The sequence below is a fragment of the Manis pentadactyla genome, chromosome 2, assembly GCF_030020395.1.
Source record: "Manis pentadactyla isolate mManPen7 chromosome 2, mManPen7.hap1, whole genome shotgun sequence".
In the NCBI taxonomy this organism is placed as follows: Eukaryota; Metazoa; Chordata; class Mammalia; order Pholidota; family Manidae; genus Manis; species Manis pentadactyla.
Genome location: NC_080020.1, coordinates 225,045,584 through 225,064,220, shown reverse-complemented (window position 1 = coordinate 225,064,220; position 18,637 = coordinate 225,045,584).

The window sequence follows — 18,637 nt, the reverse complement described above, 5'->3', positions numbered from 1 at the left end:
TGGGGAGCAGGGCATGGGAGACAGAGTGTGGTGGGTTGAGGCCCGGGGTGCTGCCAAATACCCTGTAATGTGTGGGACAGCCCTGCACCCCCCAAAGAATGACCCTATCAATAGTGTGAAGTTTGAGAAACCCTAGAATCTATTATTTAACAAGAAACACACAAGTTAAAAAAAAAAACCTTTGCTGCTTTGAATAAAAAAAAAAATGCCCCCCAGATCATTGAGAAGGCAGCTGCAGATGTTTCACAAGCGAAGCCATACACGGGACAGAGGGTTTAAATTCCTAATTCTCAAAACCCGCATGACAACACAGAGCCCTTAGTGCACATGCAGCTTATTCTAATCTAGGTCATCGTGGCTGGGAGGAAAGGTTAAGTTGCTGAGGTAGAAAAGGCAAAGCAGTAATAGAAGTGGCAAAGCTAGGGGTCTGAGGCCAGAATTTAAGTTTGGTGCTAGTGATGACTACTTCCCCAACTGGCCAGGAACCCCTGCCCTTTCCTCACGTGTAAAAGGTGACTGATATCCTCACGTTGACATCCAGGACACCCCTGATTCTGTTGATCCACATGGCGCAGCACACAGGGGACACTTAAAAACAGACCTAAAAGGCCAGCATCCGTCCCAAGCAGCGCCTGGATCCCTTAGGATTCCTCTGGACTCCTTCACTCTTGCTCTTTAAAACTCCTGTTTCCGAGTCCTTGTTTCAAACACCACCGCACATGTCTGCTTCCTGCCCGTGTGTGTGAGCAATGCTCTGTCTTCCCACTGGCCTCTGAGCTCCCAGGTCTCAGATGCTTTCTGTTTGGTCCATTTTGCAGCTTCCCCCTAATTTTCCAATCCCTGACTCTTGCAAAATCTCTCACCACAGTGGGGGCAATGCTGGTTTCATTATATCTTGCTGAGGGACATGTGTCACTGTGAGATGATGAATATAGAAACAATGTGTAAACTCGAATGTGCTCCATGAATAGAGGGAAATTGTTCCAACTCTCACATCCTTAGAGCCTGACACCAAACCCTGTCCACCACTGATGATCAGTAAATGCTCCGTGTTGTTGATGAAGCTCCCAGGTGTGGGATGAAGGGGTAGGGAGAAGTATGAGATGCAATTCCTATCCTCACAAAGCTTTCCCACAGTGAGAAAGAAAGACAGAAGCCTCCAGAACCAGCAGAGATTCCTATCAGGAAATGGCCCCGTGTGGGAGGGACCCAGGTCCCCTTCAAAGACTTCACCTCAAGCACCAGGAGTCCTGACACAGCCAGCAGAGTCCTCCCCGGGCACTGACCTGGTTAGATCTGACCTGGGGTATTGAGTTTCCATTTCTCACAATAATATATGCATCTAGAAGTCATTCAGAGGAAGCCATCGGGACTGAGACACGTCTAGACCTTTTCCTGTAAGAACAGTCTAAGGAAATCAGAGATGGTGGTCCTAGAGAAGAGAGGAGTTGGGCTGAAAATTTACTCTGTGTTGCTCTGGGGGCCTGAAATAGGATGCAAGGGGAGATTTCAGCTCAACACACAGAAGACCTTTCCAGTAATTAGCCCAAAACAAGAAGGCTGAGCCACGGGAAAGTGTGTACTTTCAAGCTTGAACTGTGATGATGGGAAGGAAGGCAGAGTGGCTGGACAGCAGCTCCGTGCAGAAGGCTGGTCATCTCACACGTCAAACAAATGCCTAACCAAGAGTAAGTCCCCAGGGTCCCACACCTGCTGAAGGCTTATTGGGCCCCTGTTCCATCATCCCTAAGAAGATAATCATACCTGAAAGCACCCAAGTGAAACAAGAGGTTTCAGCTTGCTTGGAAAATGCATGCTGCACCAAAAGGGGTGTGGCTTTGGGTTGTAAACCTCTCACCCCCTTTGTGATGTTCTTGGGAGCACAGCTCTTCCCCACCAGTCTCTCCACACAGTTCAAGTCTCAGTGTCACCATCTGTGCATAAATGCAATGGCCCTCCAGTGAGAGCGGCACAGAGAGAGCTCTGAGTTTAATGAACTCGACAGACTACATCAGGCTCTCTGTGTGAGGATCACATGTTATTAGAAAATGGGGAGACAGCTCAGGGCCTGCCAAGCCCCTGTGTGCTCCTCTGATTTCAGCATTCACAGGGCAGGCCGAGCTCTTCCTGGGCCAGGGGGCTGCGGGCATCCCAGGCTCTGGGGGTGGCTGATGGGTGAGGGAGCACACATCCAGCTGGGGCAGCGGGAGTCGGGATGGGACTTCAAACTGGGGAATCCCAGGTCTGCCCCTTTTTCAGTGGGCTTCTGAGACCATTATCAAAACTTCTCAGAGCCTCACTGTTTTCAGCTGTAAAATAGGGGAGATTATCATAATCTGTATCTCGGAGGATTGAATGACATAATGCTGGGTGCAGGCTCAGTGACAGATGGTGGACACACACCCACTCTCCTGATTTTGCAGAAAACAAAATGGTGTAACTGTCCATCCAACATGATACGGGCATCTAAAAATATAAGAAATCAGCTACATAATTTATGATGTAAACTAGGCTCAATTATTCTGTAACAAGTATAAAAAAATCGCGATGTTTAGGTCTAAACAGAAAATTAAAGAGAGGCTTCTGAGAGAGGCGGAAAAGGACGGTCCAGGGCTTGGAAAGAGAGGGTAAAACTGTTCCCGGAGGATTTGGGACAGAAACACAGAACTCACTCCCCTGGTGTAAAACGCCACACTCACGCACATACTTGCACACACACTCATACCCATTTGAGCTCCACCAGGTCTAAGACATTTACAGAGAAGCAGCCCAGTCTGGGGAGAAGGGCAAAAGGTTTGAAGTCCAAATCGCATCCTGGGCTTGGGATTTTCTTATTACATTTATGTCCTTGGGAATACTTCTAGTTCTCCAGTCCTCATAATAACTAATTTAGAAAGTTGTGAAGATTGAATTAAATCATATATGGAAATTGGCTAACCTAGTGTTAGGTGCATAGTGATTATTCAATAAATGGTAGTTTGAAGTGGTAGCCCATATCTGTATTAATGTATATGATTGGATTAAAATGTACTGTGTGTTGGCAGAGATGAGGCCCACTTGGGCTGCCATCCCAGGGCCATGTGGGGCATGGTGGCTGGGATAAGACCCCACAGGTCCTGCTCCTAGTCCTGTGCTCCATCCACCTGCTTGGTGGTGAGGGCAGCCCCAAGAGGAATCCACCAAGCGGGAGAAGCCAGCTCCAGCCGGGAGCCCGGAGTGCTGGGGAAGGCTTCCTGCCAGCTCCCCCAGGTATGTGGGTGGTGACAACACAGGAGGGAACGATTTCAGTGTTTGTTTATGGAAACCATTTGTTCGCAAAATTCCTTTTTGTGTATATACTGAAACCCTCAGTTAGTAATTCCCCATCTGTGGTTTCACAGGGGAAGATAAGCAAACCTTAAAGAACAGTGTCACATGATTAAGCCTGAAGAAATACAGGTAAGTCGGGAAAGCCTGGCAGAAAAGAGAGGAAAGCCTGGGGCCCAGCAGGCAGGGAGACAGTGACCATCAGCCTCTGTGAGATGAACAGCTGAGACCCCAGAAAGCACCCTCCAGACCTTGAAAAGGAGAGTGGTAAGGTTCACGGGCTCAAATTTAGGTGGACCACGCACAGCTGGGTTAACACTGCTGTCACCCGTACTGACAGACTAGGTCCTGGGATTCTCTGCAGAAGAGTAAAGCTACATGGCAGTGGCTGGCATCTTCGAGCATTTCCCCAAGACCCAGGCTTTGCATTCTCACCTGCCACGGCTTTGGCCCAGAATGGATGTCTTAGCCATTGAGCTTGAAGGGTACCTCTCAGAGAATCATCTATTATCCTGCGTTATCTCTACACAGAAAATGGACTCAGTCAAACCGCACCAAGAGATGAGAAGCCTGGGCTGCCAACTGGGCTATTTATACTGGATGACAGATATTTGGAAACCCATCTCAGAATCTAACCCAGCATGATCCTTTTATATGCAATTATCCCCCAGTCTGGCATGAAATTCAAATAAATGTTTAGAAATGCTTGAACCTCCGAATGAAGGCTGTAATTAATGTATCAATGATTTTCTTCTAAAGGGCATGCAATCAAAAAGAGGAGCCAACATGTTAGAGCAATTAATGGAAATTATACAGAGGAGTGAGGACAATGGGTTTGCCTTCTGGTTTCAAACATTTTCAAGATTTGGACATTGCCGGGTCAAAATTTGTTGCGACTGGAACCCAAACTCTTATAAACACGAATGGTTTACAAAGGGCATCACGCTTGTAGAGTGAACTTTGCAGAAAGTACAATACAAAAGACAAGGTCCTGCCACATGGAACTTAAAATGTGAATAATATTTAAACTAAACAGCAGGTGGAAGCTAAGTGGTCAATCAAAACAATAGACGGGAAGGGATACTAAGTATAAACACAGAGGAGAGATGCTGAAGGGATCTTCCTGAAAACGGGGCCAAGGTTTCCTGTAAACAGCACCAGATACCCAACACCGGGGCCCTGAGCCACGCCTCTCCACTGTGCCCCACAAACCAACTTCAGGTGGCTCGGCTGTGCTGCAAACTTCCCTGTCTAACATATAATGGATCCCCACATTGCTCCAAAATCACCCTTCTGCAGTGTGGAAAACTCCACGGTAAAATCCTCGTCTGTGTACTCTCATCCCTCAGCTTCATGACTGGCAGAGTGGATGCCTAAGGCAGTGCTCGAGGAATTACCTTAGCTTGAGAGCTACTTCTCACATCTACCTAATTTTTAGGCAGGATCTCCTCTTCGGGTTTCTAGAAATCTGAGTGCCCCTTTCAAGGCCCCCTATATGTTGCCTCCTCCCAGAAGCCTTCCTTAACCACTGCAGCCCATGGTAGCCCAACCCTCCTCTGAGCTCCCAAATTGCTCACCAGCCCTATATTTCTTATTTTTTTTTATTAGGGTTTCACATGAAAAACATTGTGGTTACTACATTCACACATATGATCAAGTCCCCCCCACACCCCATTGCAGTAACTGCCCATCAGCATAGTAAGATACCACACAGTCACTGTTTGTCTTCTCTGTGCTACACTGTCTTCCCTGTGACCCCCACACACACCATGTGTGCCAATCATAATACCCCTCAATCCCCTGCTCCCTCCCTCGCCACCCACCCTCCCCCATCCCTCCCCCTTGGTAACCTCTAGTCCCTTCTTGGAGTCTGTGAGTCTGCTGCTGTTTTAGTCCTTCAGTTTTGCTTCTATGTTATACCCCACAAATGAGGGAAATCATTTGGTACTTGTCTTTTTCCACCTGGCTTACTTCACTGAGCATAATACCGTCTAGCTCTATCCATGTTGCTGCAAATGACAGGATTTGTTTTCTTCTTATGGCTGAATAATATTCCATTGTGTATATGTACCACCTCTTCTTTATCCATTCATCTACTGATGGACACTTAGGTTGCTTCCATATCTTGGCTATTGTAAACAGTGCTGCAAAAAACATAGGGTGCATGTGTCTTTTTGAATATGAGATCTTGTTTTCTTTGGGTAAATTCCTAGGAGTGGAATTCCTGGTTTACATAGTATTTCTATTTTTAGTTTTTTGAGGAACCTCCATATTGCTTTCCACAATAGCTAAACGAATTTACATTCCCATCACCAGTGTAGGAGGGTTCCCCTTTCTCTGCATCCTCACCAGCATTTGTTGTTCCATGTCTTTTGGATGTTGCCCATCCTAACTGGTGTGAGGTGATATTTCATTGTGGTTTTAATTTGCATTTCCCTGATGATTAGCGATGTGAAGTATCTTTTCATGTGCCTGTTGGTCATCTCAATTTCTTCTTTAGAGAAGAGTCTGTTAGATCCCCTACCCATTTTTTAATTGGGTTATTTGCTTTTTGGGTGTTGAGGCATATGAGTTCTTCATATATTTTGGATGTTAAGCCCTTGTCGGATACATCGTTTATGAATATAGTCTCCCATACTGTAGGATGACTTTTTGTTCTACTGATGGTGTCCTTTGCTGTACAGAGCTTTTTAGTTTGATGTAGTCCCATTTGTTTATTTTTGCTTTTATTTCCCTTGCCCAAGAAGATGCATTCAGGAAAAAGTTGCTCATGTTTATATACAAGACATTTTTGCCTATGTTTTCTTCTAAGAGATTCATGGTTTCATGACTTACATTCAAGGTCTTTGATCCATTTCGAGTTTACTTTCATGTATGGAGTTAGACAATAATCCAGTTTCATTCTCTTACATGTAGCTGTCCAGTTTTGCCAACAACATTTGTTGAAGAGGTTGTCATTTCCCCACTGTATATCCCCAGCTCCTTTATTGTATATTAATTGACCATATATGCTTGGGTTTCTATCTGGGCTCTCTATTCTGTTCCATTGATCTATGGGTCTGTTCTTGTGCCAGTACCAAATTGTCTTGATTACTGTGGCTTTGTAGGAGAGCTTGAAGTTGGGGAGTGTAATCCCCTAAGCTTTATTCTTCCTTCTCAGGATTGCTTTGGCTATCTGGGGTCTTTTGCGGTTCCATATGAACTTTAGAACTATTTGTTCTAGTTCATTTAAGAATGCTGTTGGTATTTTGATAGGGATTGCATTGAATCTGTAGATTGCTTTAGGCAGGATGGCCATTTTGACAATATTAATTCTTCCTATCCATGAACATGGCATGTACTTCCATTTATTGGTGTCTTCTTTAATTTCTCTCATGAGTGTCTTTGGAGGATATTCAGAAATGTCTAGGGACTTTTTTGCTTGTCATGACTGCTTACCATCCACTGACATTTAATGGGTGGGAACCAGGGAAGATATATATCCTTCAGTGGCCAAGACAGCCCCCTATGACAAAGCATTACCCAACCAAAAACATCAGCAGCGCTGAGGCTGAGGAACCCTGCTTCAAACCATAGCAGCTTATGGGTGTGCTCCTCAAAAACAGTCAGACAGAACAGGATGTCACATGCCTTCCAGTAACACTAGACGGAGGACATGAATTTCTCCTGGGTATTTAAGGAGACTCATTTCTTTCCAAGTGAGCAATGAGCATCTATCATCCTTGGGCTGCTGAAGGAAGGAAGATACTCCACACTTACACAGTGTTTCATCAGCGGCAGTGAGGGGTAGAGCAGCAGGAAAGCAATGAAAACATTACCAAGGGGAAAGGGAAGTGTATGCATTAAATCTTTGCCATCCAAGAGTTTGTGAAGTAAATAAACATGCAAATGAGGATGATAACCACACAAATGAATGATTTAAATTTTTCTGCATTCTTTCTCCTGATGGATCTCTAGGAGGGATTATGTTACAAAGAGTTATTTGTTTTAAGGCTCTGGAGATATGCTCTCATTACTTTCTGGAAGTTTTACCAGATGAAACTCCCACTAGCAGTGTACTCGACTTCCTGCCTCAGGGCTCTTGCCAAAACTTCTTATCATATCTTTAATCTTGGTTTATTTTAACAGGTTAAACAAATACCTTGTTGCTTTAATTCTCTTCAGTAAAGCTAAGCTTGTTTGATTTGTTTACTGGCCATTTGTGTTTGTTCTTCAGTGAATTTCCTGCTCAGGTCTTTGCTCATTATGCTCATTAGAATTCTAGGCTTTTCTTATTGATTAGTGTGAATTTTTATCCTTTAAATGTATGAGTCCTTTGCCATATTGCTGAAAATATTTTTCTAATTTCTCACACATCTTCTTAATTTTTTATGAAGTTTTGGTAGAATTGAGGATTCTTAAAAATTTTTATTAAGTCAAACTCATTTGATTCTTTCTGATTTCCTCTATAGAGATGGAGTACCTCTCTATATAATCAGGTCAATATTTTCCTATTTCAAACATAATTTTGTATTTATAGTTTAATAAACATATAATTACACAAATATTTAAGCAGTCTCAATATGACATGGGAAGGAAAATGATAAATATAATGCCTAATGAGCAGTTGCAAAGAATTGAAAATACTGTAAGACTGACTGTCCTTATCTGAAAGTGAGTATATCCTTCCCATTTATTCATGACTTATTTTATGTATTTAGTAGAACTTTTTAATTAAAAAATAAGTATCAACATCTAAGCCATACAAAAAAGTATAAAGAATAATATAACAAACTCTCCTGTATCTTAGCTTTAGGAAATAAAAACAATATCAATAGAGATGAAGGCACCTGAGTCTACCCCTTGGCTGTATCCTCTCCTTTCCCCACTGTAAGATAATCACATCTTGAATTTGTATTTATCATTTCCATGTATTTCTTTTCACTTTTATACTTAAATGTGTATTACTAAGCAAAATATGCATTTTCATGTTAAATACACACAGACACAAATACACGCATATATTGTATAACATGGTTTTCTTCTGTGACTCACTCTTTTTTACTTAATAAATGCTTGGGAGAGTCATCAATATTGATGCAGATAACACTAGCTCATTCTTTTCCCTGATGCATTTTATGTGTTTTAATATATCAACTTATTAACAGACATTCAGGCTTCCACTTTTTCCCCCTTTACACACTATGCTGCTGTTAATATCTTTGCACCTGTCTCTGCACAATAATTTGCTAGTGTTAGTCAAAATTTCAACAGGATATTTTTAGAACAAGATATGTGATTTTATAGTTCATTGGAAAGAAAACACTTGAAAAAGTCCAGGAAAATCCAGAAAATCTCTGCTTGAGAATGAGAAGACTAACACTAGATACTAAAATATTTTATAAAGCTATAACAATCCAAACGATTTGGTTTTGCTTCAGGAATAGGCAGAGCAACAGAATAGCTTAAATAACTCAAAAATAAATCTGAAACCATATGACAACTTGTGCAGTGTTAAAGAAGGTATTTCAAACCAATGATTAAAGAGAAAGATGATTAATCAACAGTTGTTGGACAATTGGCCAGACACTTGATAAAACTAGACGAGATTCCTTTCTTACTCCTGTTTAAAATTAATTCCAACTGGATTAAAGACATTCACACAAAAAGGAAGGAAGGAAGGAAAAAACATACAGGAAAGAAAATGTGTTTATACAACCTCAGAATGAAGAAAATCTTGTTAAGCAAACTATGATAAAAAGAAGTCATACATAAAAATATTAACAAATTAGATTTGGTAAAAATAAAGAACTTTAAAGTAGCCATGGGAGGGGGGAGTCTGTAAAGTCAAAAGACAATCTGTGTGGGGTAAGGTCTGCGGTTCATACAACAGATACAAGGTGAATTTTCTTAATAGATGAAGAGCTCTTACAAACTGATTTGGAAACCTTAAGCCCACAACAAAAATTCAAGTAACAGATTTCAAGCAGTGCGCTCCACACAGACACACATACACTAAAGTGAAAATATAAAGACGATCAATGGAACCACAGTGAAAGAAATCCAATATGCTCTTTTTTACCTATGAGAATGGCAAGGATTTAAAGGATGCACAATACCCAGTGTTGGTGAGGGTGTAGCAAAAAGCTGATGGTGGAACCTAAGTTTGGGTAATGTGATAGAATCTATATACATTTAAAAAACATATTCTCCAACAATGAACCAACAGAAAGAGAAATCAGGAAAACAACTCCATTCACAATTGCATCAAAAAAAATAAAATACCTAGGAATAAACCTAACCAAAGAAGTGAAAGACTTATACTCTGAAAACTACAAGTCACTCTTAAGAGAAATTAAAGGGGACACTAACAGATGGAAACTCATCCCATGCTCATGGCTAGGAAGAATTAATATCGTCAAAATGGCCATCCTGCCCAAAGCAATATACAGATTTGATGCAATCCCTATGAAACTACCAGCAACATTCTTCAATGAACTGGAACAAATAATTCAAAAATTCATATGGAAACACCAAAGACCCCGAATAGCCAAAGCAATCCTGAGAAAGAAGAATAAAGTAGGGGGGATCTCACTCCCCAACTTCAAGCTCTACTATAAAGCCATAGTAATCAAGACAATTTGGTACTGGCACAAGAGCAGAGCCACAGACCAGTGGAACAGACTAGAGACTCCAGACATTAACCCAGACATATATGGTCAATTAATATTTGATAAAGGAGCCATGGACATACAATGGCGAAATGACAGTCTCTTCAACAAGTGGTGCTGGCAAAACTGGACAGCTACATGTAGGAGAATGAAACTGGACCATTGTCTAACCCCATATACAAAAGTAAACTCAAAATGGATCAAAGACCTGAATGTAAGCCATGAAACCATTAAACTCTTGGAAGAAAACATAGGCACAAACCTCTTAGACATAAACATGAGTGACCTCTTCTTGAACATATCTCCCCGGGCAAGGAAAACAACAGCAAAAATGAGTAAGTGGGACTATATGAAGCTGAAAAGCTTCTGTACAGCAAAAGACACCATCAATAGAACAAAAAGGAACCCTACAGTATGGGAGAATATATTTGAAAATGACACATCCGATAAAGGCTTGACGTCCAGAATATATAAGGAGCTCTCACGCCTCAACAAACAAAAAACAAATAACCCAATTAAAAAATGGGCAGAGGAACTGAACAGTTCTCCAAAAAAGAAATACAGATGGCCAACAGGCACATGAAAAGATGCTCCACATCGCTAATTATCAGAGAAATGCAAATTAAAACTACAATGAGGTATCACCTCACACCAGTAAGGATGGCTGCCATCCAAAAGACAAACAACAACAAATGTTGGCGAGGCTGTGGAGAAAGGGGAACCCTCCTACACTGCTGGTGGGAATGTAAGTTAGTTCAACCATTGTGGAAAGCAGTATGGAGGTACATCAAAATGCTCAAAACAGACTTACCATTTGACCCAGGAATTCCACTCCTAGGAATTTACCCTAAAAACGCAGCAATCAAGTTTGAGAAAGACAGATGCACCCCTATGTTTATTGCAGCACTATTTACAATAGCCAAGAATTGGAAGCAACCTAAATGTCCATCTATAGATGAATGGATAAAGAAGATGTGGTACATATACACAATGGAATACTACTCAGCCATAAGAAAAGGGCAAATCCAATCATTTGCAGCAACATGGATGGAGCTGGAGGGTATTATGCTCAGTGAAACAAGCCAAGCGGAGAAAGAGAAATACCAAATGATTTCACTTATCTGTGGAATATAAGAACAAAGGAAAAACTGAAGGAACAAAACAGCAGCAGAATCACAGAACTCAAGAATGGACTAACAGGTACCAAAGGGAAAGGGACTGGGGAGGATGGGTGGGTAGGGAGGGATAAGGGGGGGAGAAGTAGGGGGGTATTAATATTAACATGCATGGGGGGGTAGGAGAAAAGGGAGGGCTGTACAACACAGAGAAGGCAAGTAGTGATTCTACAACATTTTGCTATGCTGATGGACAGTGACTGTAGAGAGGTTTATAGGGGAGACCTGGTATAGGGGAGAGCCTAGTAAACATAATATTCGTCATGTAAGTGTAGATTAGTGATAGCAAAAAAAAAAAAAAAAAAAAAGGGCAGTTCCTGTGTGGTAACCTCCAACGAGTTCTACACAAGGGTATAAAGGGCATATAAAAGTGTAGGCAAAGGGTCTGTTTGTGTTTATACAAAGGATCAAAGCCTAATTGGGCTACCCCGAAAATGAACTAAGATACGATATGCAAAAGAACTTCCAACATCTGCACTCTCTGGAAGACTCATGCCAGAAGATGATCATCAAAAAACCCCAACAAAGATTCACGCACTGCTACAGCTGTAGATGCACTCATCCCACCAGTTCCTGGACTTGCCATGGGAATGAAGAAGGAGATATCTAAGCTGGCCTGTGCATACAGTAAAACAACAAAATTGGACTGGATCTATACTGTTGGAACTCAACCAAGAATTTGGAGAAGTGCAAATTGTAGCGCTCCAAAGTCTTACAACTACAAACTATTTACTGTTAAAAGAACATATGGCATGTGAACTGTCCCCAGGAATGGGTTGTTTTAATTTGTCTGATTTCTCTCAGACTGTTCAAGTTCAGTTGGACAATATCCACCATATCATAGATAAGTTTTCACAAATGCCTAAGGTGCCTAACTGGTTTTCTTGGTTTCACTGCAGATGGCTGGTAATTACAGATATGCTTTGGTTATGTAACTATACTCCTATTATGTTAATGTGTGTGTGCAATTTAAGTAGTAGCTTAAAACCTCTCCATGCTGAAGTTACTCTACAAGAAGATATATCAAAGAAATAATCAATCTTCCCATGTTTTCTTCCGCCTGCTACTTCTATAGCTTTTCTTCTTCCTTCCTAATTACAACCCTTAAATAGAATTCGTGCCTCATATCAAATTTACCGAGTATCATAATTCTTCCAAGTGGTAAAGATACCTCAAGACAAATGCTGGGCATAGAAGCCACAGGGCATAAATATGCAAAGAAGTAAAAAGCTAACTTTTTCAAACAATAAGGCTTCTCTCTCACTTACCAACTTCACATTTCCCTGTATGGCCCCGGAAGATGACTGGTTAGCCAGAGACGAGTAAGATTCCTCAAGGGACGAACAACCTAAGACAGGCACAGTCGCAGGGGGGCCATCAGGTGAGAAATTGGGGATCAACAGAGGTGAGGCTTAGAACCTCACCCCCCCGTTCTGAGAGAAATCTTCTGCATACGTGGATGTTTTATTGCCCTGGTCTAGCTTGGATTAACACATAGTCTACAGGCACACACCTGATCATCTACATTTGCTCTCTTACAACACTAAACTATGTTTTCTACCTTTATCTTGTATCTACCTACCACTTCAGCATTTTATTAAAAATAATAATAATAAAGAGAGAAATGTGGTATCCACATATAAATCAAGTATAAAAACCAAATGAGTATTCATATTTGAACTGACTGTTTAGAGTTCATAATGCATGAGCAAAACCGAAAGTTTCTGTGATGACTGCCCTTGTACTGTTCACTATGTAACTTATTCATTATGTAAGAATTTGTTCTCCAAGTAAGAACTTGTTTGTTATGCCTCAGAAGATTGGAGACTGACAAAAATTAGGCTTGGGGTGGAATAATGATTGTGCATTGAGCATTGACTCCCCTATACAGAATTTTATTGTCGTTAACAACCATTTGATCAATAAATATGAGAGATGCCCTCACAAAAAAAAAAAAAAAAAAAGAAGGACAGACTTCCAATGGTAAAATAAATTAGTAACCGGGATGTAAGGTATAGCATAAGGAATATAGTCAAGATATTGTAACAGCCTGGTAGGGTGATAGCTGGAACCTAGAATTATGTATATAAATGTTCTACCACTGTGTTGTACACTTGAAACTCATGTAATGTAATACTGTGTGTCGACTACCCTTCAATAAAAAATAATAATTAAAAAAAAAAAAAAAAAAGAACATATGGGATATGAACAGTCCCCAGGAATGGGTTGTTCTAGTTTATCTGAATTCTCTCAGACTGTTTAAGTTCAGTCGGACAATATCCACCATATCATAGATAAGTTTTCACAAATGCCTAGGGTGCCTAACTGGTTTTCTTGGTTTCACTGGAGATGGCTGGTAATTACAGGTATGCTTTGGTTAGGTAACTATACTCCTATTATGTTAATGTGTGTGCACAATTTAAGTAGTAGCTTAAAACCTATCCATGCTGAAGTTACTCTACAAGAAGATATGTCAAAGAAATAATCAATCTTCCCAGGTTTTCTTCTGCCTTTTACTTCTATAGCTTTTCTTCTTCCTACCTAATCACAACCTTTAAATAGAACTCGTGCCACATGTTGAATTTACCGAGTATCATAATTCTTCCAAGTGGTAAAGATACCTCAAGACAAATGCTGGGCATAGAAGCCACAGGGCATAAATATGCAAAGAAGTAAAAAGCTAACCTTTTCAAACAATAAGGCTTCTCTCTCACTTACCAACTTTACATTTCCCTGTATGGCCCCGGAAGATGACTGGTTAGCCAGAGATGGGTAAGATTCCTCAAGGGAGGAACAACCTAAGACAGGCACAGTCGCAGGGGGGCCATCAGGTGAGAAGTTGGGGATCAACAGAGGTGAGGCTTAGAACCTCACCCCCCCCCCCCCCGTTCTGAGAGAAATCTTCTGCATACGTGGATGTTTTATTGCCCTGGTCTAGCTTGGATTAACACATAGTCTACAGGCACACACCTGATCATCTACATTTGCTCTCTTACAACAGTAAACTCTGTTTTCTACCTTTATCTCGTATCTACCTACCACTTCAGCATTTTATTAAAAATAAAAATAATAGAGAAATGTGGTATCCACATATAAATCAAGTTTAAAAATCAAATGAATATTCATATTTGAACTGACTGTGTATAGTTCATAATGCATGAACAAAACCGAAGTTTCTGTGATGGCTGCCCTTGTACTGTTCACTATGTAACTTATTCACTATGTAAGAATTTGTTCTCCATGTAAGAACTTGTTCGTTATGCATCAGAAGATTGGAGACTGACGAAAATTAGGCTTGGGGTGGATTAATGATTGTGCATTGAGCACTGACTCCCCTATACAGAATTTTATTGTTGTTAACAACTATTTGATCAATAAATATAGAGATGCCCTCACAAAAAAAAAAAAATATATATATATATATATATATATATATATAAACACACTTCCAATTGTAAAATAAATAAGTAACTGGGATGTAATGTATAGCATAAGGAATATAGTCAAAATATTGTAACAACTTGGTATGGTGATAGCTGGTACCTAGAATTATCATGTATATAAATGTTGAATCACTGTGTTGTACACCTGAAACTTATGTAATGTAATACTGTTGTCAACTACCCTTCAATAAAAAAAAAAAAAAAAAAAAAAACACATTCTTCCAACCAGTGATTCTACCTTTAAACAAATTTTGTTGATAAACTGATGCAACTACACAGAAATATTTATCTACAATAGTGTTTATTGTGCCACTGTTGGTAATGGCAAAATACCTAATCTAACCAAAATGGTAGGTAGCTACGTAACTATTCATGGCAAACCTCTGCATTTAAGTACTATGGAGTCATTTTTTAAATGACAATATTTCCATGATACATTGTTAAATTTTAAAAAAAGGCAAGTTGCAGAACAGCATGCGTGCTGGACAAAGCGCCACTCTCTGCTCTCCTGCACCCTGCCCTGCATCTGCTGCGGGGATGCCCCAGAGGGGACAGAGGCCCAGGGGCTTTCTCCTGGCTTCCTCACAGCAGGCTGCCTCAGGCTGGCTGTGGCCCCCTTCCCCCCACAACAGCAGCTTTCTGTGCCAGCACCTTCCTCCTCCTCATTCGTCCCTGCTCCCCCCCACCTGCTCCCTTGTCCTCAGGGACAGTCACAGCTTGGCAGCTCCAGCCCCTTTCCTGCTCAATCCTTTTGTGGTTCCCCACAGAACCAACCACCTCTTTGAAACTAATCCCTTTGCAACTGCTGAACTCTCTTTAAATTATTCTAATTCGAGTGCCATTTGTTTCCTATTGGGACCCTGATAGGCTATGTACACTATGTTGCCATTTAGGTTCCCAAAACTGTCATACACACACACATGTACAGAAAATGCAAAAGAATACACTGAAAACCAATGCTAACAATTACCTCTGGGGAGTGGAGCTGATCAATAAAAATTAGGAACGATTGTACTTTGTATAATTTGTGTTAATTGAGTTTTTTCAAACAAAACGAGCACCTATTAAATGAACACACAATATATAGAGATTCAAAGCAGGAGAATTACAAATCTGCCACTCTGCCCTCAGCCTAAGTTCTCTGAGGTGGGGTGACTGAACAGCAGACGGGCCTCATCACACAAAGCACGTGTGTTCTAATAACCACCTCTACCAGACGCGTGAGCCCGCGGCGCTTAAAGTCTCTCCCCTCCATTCCACGCCAACAGCAAAAGTTGAAAAATAAGCGTGTTTGCTTAATCTTTTGAGGTTTGGTTTGGAATACCCAGGAGTCTGGTCATGGTATATTTAAAACATCAAAAAAAGAAATCTGTTGGGCAAAACAGGTTATAGAATTTCTCAGAATCAAGGGAGAACAATGTAGGCCAATGTGCCTTCTCTCTCCTGACGATGTGCTATCTCAGCCAAGCTAGTGTGGAGGGGACGGACACTTAGAAAAAATACAAGGAAGATGAGTTGATACAAAATTTTTGTGAAAATGTTTCTCCTGGTGTCCAATTTGGAAAGACTGAGACTTTACATGAAATGTATGATGAGGAAGAGAGGGGCTGGGGCCTGGTGGCAGAAACACCAGCTGCTTTCCAATAACAGAGGCTGATTCTAGGTTGTCCAGTAAGCCAGCATCCCGTCTGAAGTCACCTCCATGCCTGAGGCCATTTCCATTTCATTGTGGCACCAGGATCCCAGGTACCATCATCACTGTTGGCCGAGTTCACAGCTGACTTACTCCAGTGGCGTTCCTTCAAAGTGTCCCTCACCATAAAGCAGGCTAGCAGGACATTCCTGGCTGCCCATCTGAACTGAGTCAGAAGGCCAATGATTGTGTCCACAGTCGTGCATTTGGGCGTCCCCACTGGGACAGTCGCTATTTCATCAAGGAGCTGAGTGATATTTCACAACTGCTTGGAGCTTTCAGCAGGCACTGCCGGATCATTGCATCATAATTCAAGCAAGCAAGAATGAAACTAAACAACCTTATTTATGCTATACAGTCAAATTATAAATTACACAGAGAAATTTCTAAATTTTTCAGTCACAATATTTCTTTTTTCAGTGGCAATGTTTCTCTTTTCTATACGTTGTTTCGAAGTTTACTCCACTAGGATTCTAATGTTCCTCCTGGATGCAGTCCAGCCATTCAGTTTATAAACTTCTTTGGTTTGTGTCAGTCATTTGCCAGCCCCTGGGATTCAGTGAGAAACCAGCGCTACCCCTCTCCGAGAAGGGCTCACCACTCAGTTGGGAACACAGAAAACCAGGCAAACCAACGCAGCCCATTGTGTTTCACATGATAGTGGGGGGCTGCTGAAAGAGTACTGAAGTGTGTGGAGTGCATCCAAAAGGGGAAGAGAGAGGGGAGAGCTTCATGGAGGAATACCTGGATAATGGTTTTGAAGGTTGCATAGGAGTTTTCAAGATGTACAAGAGAAAAGGCATTTTGGACATAGGGCCAAGCATATGCAAAGGCCCTGAGATACAGATGGCCTTGCTGAGGCTTCGTACTCAGAGTCGAGTGGTATTCCTTAACACAGAACTGAATTTTATCCTGCAGATAATAGGGAGCCCTGAAAGGGGTATAACAAGGTCAGGTGGGCAATTTCCTCCAGGGGCTGGGATGGGAACTGGCCTAGCAGGGGTACTAAAAAATTCTATTCTAAGCAATAAGCAAAAGCTGCCATAACACATTCTCCATAAGAGCGCCTTCTTTCACTGCTTGCAATAAATAACACTTTGTGTCATATCATTCTCTCTTCTAGAGAGTTCAAAGAAACTTGTTGACTTGGCCTCTTTAATCTTTTCCAACATCCCTGAGAGATAGAGCCGGGAAAATAACACTTCCATTTAGCACCCATAAAGACTTTTCAAGCCTTGTGTAAATTATGCTCAACGTGGGCTTTGATCTCTCAATTTCACTCACTCTCTTCTAGGGTAGGGGACCCAGTCCCTGCACCTTCTGAGTAGAGACAGGATTAGCTCTGAGCTGCAGACTGCCAGGCTATATGGAAACTTTTCCAAATAATGAGCTTTTCCTTGTAAAAAATATGGACCACACGGAAAAAAACATACATACAGACATGAACATGAGTAGGTATTCCATCCAGAGATAATGATTTTGACATTTGGGTGTATTTCCTTCTGGCCTTCCTGGCCACATAACAGAATCAGGATCAAAGAGAATACACAATTTTGTATACTGGTGAGTTTCAGTCCATGGAGGGTAGAGTGAAACATGAGAAAACATGCATCACATAAGGAGCAAAAAGAGGAAAATGTACTGTAACGTGTTAGGATGCCCGAGCTCTGCCCACAAGGGAAGGTCATTTCCAGTTATTTTTTTCAATCTCCTCTCAAGCAGGAAAAGGACAACAAAATGTGAAGTTATAGTTGGACTGATAAGGTGACCTTAGAATCCCCTCCAAATCCTGGATAATCAGACTATGAAACTGTAACATGATGAAGTACCAGATCAACCTCAGAGGCATTAGCCCTCAGTCTGAGCGTTCCAAAAAGAGGAAATGTGAGATTTAGAACCAGATCACGATGAAATAAGAAACCTAGTTTAGCCACTAACTAGTCGTGCAGCCTTAATCAAAACACGTAATCTCTCTAAGCCTCAGTTTCCTCATCTGTAAAACAGGAACGGCATTTCCTCCCTCACAACATTGGGAATTTAAGAGAGATGATTCTTAAGCATGCAGCAGGTGCCTATAAAGATGCTCATCATCACCAGCATCACTGTCACTTTCAGGTCCCTAAGAAGTGAAGCAGAAGCCACCAATCCTTTCTGAGGCCACTGATGGAGCCATCAGGATCTAGCACCTTCATTGCCCCTCTCCACACACATCCCCCAGGCCACGGGACCCCTGTGAGCCCGCTCGAACCCAGACCTCTCACCATCACTCCTGCAATGACCTGGAAGGGGCAGAACCTGAATTACGGCATGCTCGATTTCTGAAGCACTTTGTCATTCAGAAAGGGCTCTAATTCCTGTCTTATCTGATGT